An 8,841-nucleotide genomic window follows, 5' to 3' on the forward strand; every position below is an offset into this window, starting at 1 on the left:
GTCCCCAGTGTCTATTGTTGCCACCTTTATGTTCATATATACCCATAAGTAGTGGCTCTTACTTATATATGAGAACATGCGATATTTGAGTTTTTGTTCCTGTATTAATTCATTTAGGATAATGGCCTCCAGCTGCATCTATGTTGCTACAAAGGCCATGATTTCACTCTTTTTTATGGCTGTGTAGTATTCCATGGTGTATATGTACCACATTTTCTTTATTCACTCCACCTTTAATGGATACCTAGGTTGATCCCATGTCTTTGCTATTGTGAATAGTGCTGTGATGAACATGAGAGTTAGTAGCCATATTTTTTGGTGGGGCATACAGGGTCTTGCTCTGTTGCCCAGGCTGGAGTGCAGTGGTGCAATCTCAGCTCACTGTAAGCTCCGCCTCCCGGGTTCACGCCATTCTCCTGCCTCAGCCTCCCGAGTAGCTGGGACTACAGGCACCTGCCACCACGCCCAGCTAATTTTTTATGTTTTTTAGCAGAGACGGGGTTTCACTGTGTTAGCCAGGATGGTCTCAATCTCCTGATTTCGTGATCCATCCGCCTCGGCCTCCCAATAGCCATATTTTTTAAAGTAAAAAGAAACAGGTGAAATCAACTTCAACATTATATTTTACTTAAGTCACTATATATAAGATATGATTTAATATTATCGTATTCATCGTCTATTTGCTGCTGTAACAAATTACTAACAGTATCTTAAAACAAACTTATTTATTTTGTTGATTTATTTGGGCTTTTTTATTTTAGTTTGTTGTTTTGGAGACAGGGTCTCACACTGTTGCCCAGGCTGGAGTGCAATGGCATGATCATGGCTCACTGCAGCCTCAATCTCCCAGGCTCAAGCGATCCTCCCGTCTCAAGCCTCCCAAGTATAGGCATGCGCCACCATGCCTGGCTAATGTTTTCTTTTTTTTTTTTTTTTTTGGTAGAGACAAGATCTCACCATGTTGCCCAGGCTGGTCTTAAATTCTTTGGTCTGAAGTGATCCACTTGCCTGGGCCTCCCAAAGTGCTGGAATTACAGGCATGAGCCACCATGCATGGCCCATTCATTTGTTCATTCATATTTATATAGGTCAGAAGTCCAATAAAGAGCTCAATGGGCAAAAACCAAAGTGTTAGCAGGACTGCATTCTATTCTAAAGTTCTAGGGGAGAATATATTACCTTGTATTTTTCAGCTTCTTAGAGGCCCCCTTCTTCTATCTTCAAAGCCAATAATGTTGCATCTCTGCATCTTTTTTCTTTTTTTGAGGCAGGGTCTGTCCTGTCACCCAGGCTGGAGTGCAGTGACACAATCACGGCTCACTGCAGCCTCAACCTTCTGGGCTCAAGTGATACTCTCACTTCAGTCTGCTGAGAAGCTGGGACTACATGTGGGCACCACCATGCCCAGCTATTTTTTTTTTTTTGAGACAGAGTCTCGCTCTGTTGCCCAGACTGGAGGACAGTGGCATGATCTTGGCTCGCTGCAAGCTCCGCCTCCTGGGTTCATGCCATTCTCCTGCCTCAGCCTCCTGAGGAGCTGGGACTACAATTTTTTGTATTTTTAGTAGGGATGGGGTTTCACCATGTTAGCCACGATGGTCTCGATCTCCTGACCTCACGATCCGCCCACCTCAGCCTCCCAAAGTGCTGGGGTTACAGGCGTGAGCCACTGCGCCCAGCCCCACGCCTAACTAATTAAAAAAATTTTTTTGTAGAGACAAGGTCTCAAACATCTGGGCTCAAGTGATCCTTCCACCTCGACTTCCCAAAGTATTGGGATTACAGGTGTGAGCCATGATGGCCAGCCTCTATGTCTTTTTTCTGTAGTCACATCTCCTTTTCTACTGTTAAGGACCCTTGTAGTTGTATTGGGCCTACCCAGATAATCCAGCATATTCTCACTGTTATAAGGTCAGCTGATTAGCAACCTTAATTCCTTCTACAGCCTTAATTCCCCTTCGCCATGTAACATATGAAACATATTCACAGGTTTTCAAGATGTGTACATGGAGATCTTCAGTGGGCCATTATTCTACCTACTATGATGATCAATATAAAAATTATTATGACATTTTACATATTTTCATTTTTTCATGCTATGCCTTTGAAATCTAATGTATTTTATATTGACAGCATTTCTCAATTCAGAATAACCACATTTCAGGTGTTCAATGGCTACATGTAACCAACAGCTACATATCAGATGGCATAGTCCTAAATAATAACTAATATTTATGAGGATTTTGTGTAGAATAGTGCTATCCAATAGTACTTTTTATACTACAGAAGCCTTCTATATTTGTGTTATCTACATGGTTATTTAAACTTACGTTTTTTTAAATCAAATAAAATTTAAAAATCAATTATTTAATCAAACAAGCCACAATTCAGAGGCTCGATAGTCACATGTGGCTAGTGGCTACCATATTGAATAGCACAGGTACAGAACATGGCAGCAACATTTCAAGTCTTAAAAAATGTGTTAACCAAATGCTCATATTAGTCATTAATTTTTTTTTCATATGAGCATTAAAGCAACCACAGAGCAACTTGAACAATATAGCTTTCTAGTATACTCTTCAGGATAAGAAGAGTTGCAAAATGTACACTTAAGCAACTGAATGAAGTGACTTTCTACATAGGTTTAGCAGTCAATTCATTGAAAGTGGAAGAGCTAGTGTTTTTAGTGGCTTTATAGTTTATAAAGTATTTCACATAGATCAGAGATTTTTTTGTTTTCAGTGAGGATGTGTGTTTACCACGTGTTGGGGGTGGGTACAGTGAGTTCTCTATTCAAGTAAGATTGGAAGCTGGCTCAGAGCTCATCCAGTCCAGTCTCCCACAGGTATAGAAGTGCCCTGATAAAATCTCAGAGCTGACTGTCCAGTCAAGATTTGCATAACTCCAGAAATGGGGCTTTTACTACCCCTCGGAGTAGCCCATTCTGCTGTTGGGCACCTCCAATGGTCGGCATTTTCCTTCCAGCAGCCTCTTTCTTGGGTTGGGGGGTGGGCAGATACTGTCACTCCAGCCTGACCCTCAGGACAACAGAGGCAGCTGGGTTGGGAACAGAGGCAGAAAAAGCCATAAGTTAAATCCAAGAATGAACAAGAGACACGGCAGGATGGGCAGGGACATTCCTGGGGTGCCAGCAGTCTCTAGCTTGATCCAGGAGGCACTGGGGAGGAGGTTGCTGATGGCAAGATTCTAGGCCGGAGGTGACTCAGAAGGCCGGGTTGTCAATGGCCCTCTAATCCCCGGTATATTCTTCAGGCCTGAAGCCGTAGTGAGGCGGTGGCTCTGTGGAAGTTGGGCCCCAGGTAGGCTTCAGAATCACCTCACTGTAGGAGGGTGGGGGCGCAGAGAGGGATGCTCTGACCCTCTCTAGGGGGATGATGGAGGGCAGTTCCCGGGGTCCCCAGCAATCCGTCAGGGCATCTGGGTCTGGGTCTCTGCAGCTGGGACAGTAGTGCTTAGCCAGTCACAGATGCACAAGAGGGGCAGGATGATCAGGAACATGATGACGAAGATCCTCAAGGGGCCAGGGAAGAACACATTTTCCTAGCAGCAGCTGTCGCCACAGCATTTGAATCCTTTGGGGCAGGCAAAGGAGAGACCACATTTGGCTGCAACCTTTTGGGGGCCAGCGAGCAGGATGAGCAGCAAGGTGGTCATGAGGCCGGGGACCCCAGACATTTTTTCTTTTTTTTTTTTTTGAGATGGAGTCTTGCCCAGGCTGGAGTCCAGTGGCACGATCATGGCTCACTGCAACCTCCACGCCTCGCTGGTTCAAGTCATTCTCCTGCCTCAACCTCCCAAGTGGCTGGGATTACTGGTGCATGCCACTATGCCTAATTTTTGTCAGGGTTCACGATGCTGGCCAGACTGGTCTCGAACTCCTGACCTCAAGTGAGCCACCCGCCTTGGCCTCCCAAGGTGCTGGGTATACAGGCGTGAGCCACCACACCCGGCCAGATATTTTTCTTTTTTTTTGTAAAGTCTCAGCCTGGGCAACATCGGGAGACCCCATCGCTACAGAAAACAAAAAATTAGCTGGGCATGGTGTCATGTGTCTGTGGTCCCAGCTACTCAGGAGGCTGAGACAGGAGGATCACCTGAGCCCAAAAGGTCAAGGCTGCAGTGAGCCGAGATTGTGCCACTGCACTCCAGCCTAGATGACAGAGCAAGACCCTGTCTCAAAAACAAAACAAAACAAGAGTCCGGTCAATTTTCTCAGTTTTTCTCAAGCAAGACATATAGGAAACAGCATGAGGAGATACAAATTGACACAAGCACAGGTTTATTTTGTCCACTTCCAGGGTGCCTACCCATGCTGAGTTTGCCTCACTCGGATAAGAATAGCCATTCAAGAACAACCAAGGTAAAACCAGCCACATTCTTTCATATTCCAAATTGCCAGCGCCTCCTCTAAAACTTAAGTTCTGCTTCTAAAATAGTGTATGCCAACATAGGGGAGGGAGTGGGAATGGGAGTGGATTTGAAGTCTCAAAATAACCAATATGATTTGGGGATTTTGGAAAATCATACTACTCACAAGCAAAATAAGCACGGTCTTAATATTCCCTGCTCTATAATCTTAAATATAAAAAAGCAGAAAAATTATATGTCTACAGTGATGGCTGGAAACAGTTAATACTTATATAGTATCAGACCGCAGTGGTCTCAGCGCTCCCCTCACATGGAAGTGAGGAGAGTGTAGTGCAGTGGAGGGTGAAGATTACACTTAGGTCACATTGCTAATGCTGACTTACTGCAGTGGAAGCACTGGAAGACTCCACCGTTGTTCACACAGTGAGGTTTCTGAAAAGGGAGTTTGCCACCTTATGAACCAGAGTTTCCTTACTTTTGAATACAAGAGAAACCATTGTTTCCTACAAATCTGATAAACTACCAAAACTAATCAAGCTGCATGATACATTTTGTTTACCAAATGGCCAACACTGAGTGATGGTGTTATGATATATGGAAATCCACCAACAGTTACACAATATAAAACTTCCTTAATGGCAAATATGGATACTTAAGGAGGTTACACAAAGCAGGAGTTAATACAGCATTATCCCCACAGTGTGTATTTATCAAGGTAATTCATTAGCTAAGATTGCAAATAACCCATAAATCTCAATGGCTTAACACAATGAAAGTTTGTTTCTTATTCACACTGCAGTCTGATGTGAACTGTCCTTTAAGCAACTAACCGGTAGTGAAACCATCCGGAAGTTGAGTTATCCAAGGTCACCATGGCAGGCAAAGAGAACTAAAGAACTCAGTTAAAAACTAGGCCTGGCTGGGGACCCGGTGGCTCACGCCTGTAATCCCAGCACTTTGGGAGGCCAAGGTGGGCGGATCACTTGACGTCAGGAGTTTGAGACCGGCCTGGCCAAGGCGGCGAAACCCATTCTGCAAAAAATGCAGAAGTTAGCCGGGCGTGGTGGCATGTGCCTGTAATCCCAGCTAGTTGAGAGGCTGAGGCATGAGAATGGCTTGAACCTGGGAGAAGGAGGTTGCAGTGAGCCGAGATTGCGCCACTACTCTCCAGTCTGGGGACATAGAGGGAGACCTTGTCTCAAAAAAAAAAAAAAAAAAAAAAAAAAAAAAAAGACCAGGCCTGGAACCCGGAAGTGGTGTATAATTTATATTACTCCTGTTTCCTTTTTTTTTTTTTTTTTTTTTTTTTTTTTCCAAATAAGGAGTCTCGCTCTGTCACCCAGGCTGCAGTGCAGTTGTGCCATCTTGGTTCACTGCAACCTTCTCCTCCCGGTTCAAATGATTCTGCTGCCCGAGTAGCTGGGATTACAGGTGCGTGCCACCACACCCAGCTAATTATCTTTGTGTTTTTAGTAGAGGCAATGTTTCGCCACCTTGGCCAGGCTGGTGTCGAACTCCTGAGTCTCAAGTGATCCCCCCGCCTCAGCCTCCCAAAGTGCTGGGATCGCAGGAGTCAGCCACTGCACCCAGCCTCTTCTGTTTACTTCTGTTGGCCAGAAATAATTTCGTGCTTCCACTTAATTGCAAATTGGGAGACACTGGGCGCGGTGGCTCACGCCTGTAATCCCAGCACTTTGGCAGGCGGATTACTTGAGGTCAGGAGTTTGAGACCAGTCCGACCAACATGGTGAAACCCCATGTCTACTAAAAATACAAAAATTAGCAGAGCGTGATGGCAGGCGCCTGTAATCCCACCTACGCAGGAAGCGGAGGCACGAGAATTGCTTGAACCCAGGAAGGGGAGGTTGCAGTGAGCCAAAACGGCACCACCGCACTCTATCCTGGGCAATAGAGCAAGATTCCATCTCAAAAAACTAAATAAGGCTGGGAGCGGAGGCTCAGGCCTGTAATCCCAGCACTTTGAGAGGCGGAGGAGGGCGGATCACCTGAGGTCAGAGTTCAAGACCAATATAGCCAACATGGAGAAACCCGGTCTCTACTAAAAATACAAAATGGGCCGGGCGCGGTGGCTCAAGCCTGTAATCCCAGCACTTTGGGAGGCCGAGACGGGCGGATCACGAGGTCAGGAGATCAAGACCATCCTGGCTAACACAGTGAAACCCCGTCTCTACTAAAAAATACAAAAAACTAGCCGGGCGAGGTGGCGGGCGCCTGTAGTCCCAGCTACTGGGGAGGATGAGGCAGGAGAATGGCGCAAACCCGGGAGGCGGAGCTTGCAGTGAGCTGAGATCCGGCCACTGCACTCCAGCCTGGGCGACAGCGTGAGACTCCGTCTCAAAAAAAAAAAAAAAATGAACCGGGTGTGGTGGCGCATGCCTATAATCCCAGCTATTTGGGTGGCTGAGGCAGGAGAATCGCTTGAATCCCAGAGGCGGAGGTTGTGGTGAGCAGAGATGCCGCGCCATTGCACTCCAGCCTGGGCAACAAGAGCGAAACTCCGTCTCAAAATAAATAAATAAATAAATAAAATTAAAATTAAAATTAAAATTGAGAAGAGAGGAGGAAATTTTCATCTTCCTGTCTGCCCAGGAATAATGACAACACAGTTCTGCTTCTGGCACAGAGGAAGAGCGTCTCAGATCCCAAAATTCCCCAACAAGGACATGGACCTCTCGGTGATACCCCAACAAAGCGTGAATTCAGCCACGCTCATGAAACTTTCTTTGCCATTCTCAATGGGGCATGTTTCAACATCCTCTCCCCTACTCTCACCTGATTATTGTTCTAATGTGAACTAATTTTTCATTCTTATTTTCAATTGAGTGTATGGGTCGGGGTTTAAAAACATTCAACATCCAAACCTATGGAAACAAGGAAAATGAAACAACCTGAAATCGTAAAGATTTATGACAGATACAATGATGTTCCCTTAAGCTGCCCAGCTAATAAAGGGATACCTAACAAAGAAGTTAATCTGTATTAGTCAGGTCCTACAGAGAAACAGAAACCAACGGGATGTGTGCATGTATGTGTGTGTCTATATATATGTGTGTATATATATATATGAAGAGACTTATTTTTTAAAAATTTTGTTTGTGTCAATTGTGCCTCTAGGTATGAGAAGAGATTTGTTGTAGGGAATTGGTTCATGTAATTACGGAGGCTAAGAAGTCCCAGTATTCTCAAATCAGCAAGCTGGAGATTGGGGAGAGCCAATGTGTGTTTATTTGGGTGGCTTGGAGATGTGGTAGATAGAGTTTTTATTATAAGGAGGAAAGTCTTCTGAGACACCTTTTGGCACCCGTGCTGGCAACTGCTCACCTGACTTCCACAAGGGAGTCAGCCCTGAAAGATAAACCATGTGGCTGAGCAAGGACTTTTTTTTTTTTTTTTAACTTTTTGTTATAAACATTTTCAAACACAAGCAAAAATATAGAAATGTGATGCATAGAATGATATAATGAGCTTGATGTATCCATCATTCAGCTTCAACAATGACCAGTATTTTGTCATTCTTATTTCACTTATTTCCTCCATTCAGTCTTTTCCAAGGGCTAGATGTTAAAGCAAATCCCAAATGTTATGTAATTCCAGCCATGTACATTTAGACTGTAATTCTAACAGATGAGGACTTTTTATAAAACATAGATACAATAGTGTTAACACATTTTTAAAAAGTAACAATCCCTTATTTAACAATTTAACAATTCCTTAAGAATTTAAATTTTAATTTTTAAATTTAAATTTAGAGCCAGGCATGGTGGCTCACGTCTGTAATCCTAGCACTTTGGGAGGCTGAGGTGGGTGGATCACCTGAGGTCAGGAGTTCGAGATCAGCCTGGCTAATGTGGTGAAACCCGGTTTCTACTAAAAATATAAAAAAATTAGCTGGGCGTGGTGGCACATGCCTGTAATCTCAGCTACTTGGGAGGCTGAGGCAGGAGAATCACTTGAATCTGGGAGGCTGAGGTTGCAGTGAGCTGAGATTGTGCCATTGCACTCCAGCTTGGGCAACAAGAACGCAACTCTGTCTCAAAAAATAAATTTAAAAAAAATAAATTTAGGATTTTAATTTTTTTAATTTAAATTTAAAATTTAACAATTCCTTCAAATTCCTAGACTGTGTATAATTTTCCCAGTTGTCTCAAAAATATCCTTGTACAGTTGATTTGTTTAAACAGTACTAAAAACAAGTAAAACAAGATCCAGATATTGCATTTGGTTGATATTTACATGTTTCTTAAGTGTCTTTAAATCTGTAATAGTTCTTTCTTCTCCCTCCACCCTTTTTTCTTTTCTTTTCTTTCTTATTTATTTTTTTTTTTTGGTTGTTCCTAGCAGTTTTATTTTTAATAGCCAAAAACTAGGAAAAAACTCAAATGTCTACCAATAGGTAAATGGATAAGCAAACTGTGGTATAGCTATACAGTG

At 43.7% G+C, this 8,841-nt stretch overlaps 1 pseudogene; it reads right to left on the minus strand.

Moving 5' to 3' along the window:
• Positions 1 to 3,223: 3,223 nt before the first annotated feature.
• LOC105478042 (transmembrane protein 92 pseudogene) lies at positions 3,224 to 3,696 on the minus strand (annotated as a pseudogene).
• Positions 3,697 to 8,841: the final 5,145 nt, after the last annotated feature.

This window comes from Macaca nemestrina, chromosome 7, assembly GCF_043159975.1.
Source record: "Macaca nemestrina isolate mMacNem1 chromosome 7, mMacNem.hap1, whole genome shotgun sequence".
NCBI lineage: Eukaryota > Metazoa > Chordata > Mammalia > Primates > Cercopithecidae > Macaca > Macaca nemestrina.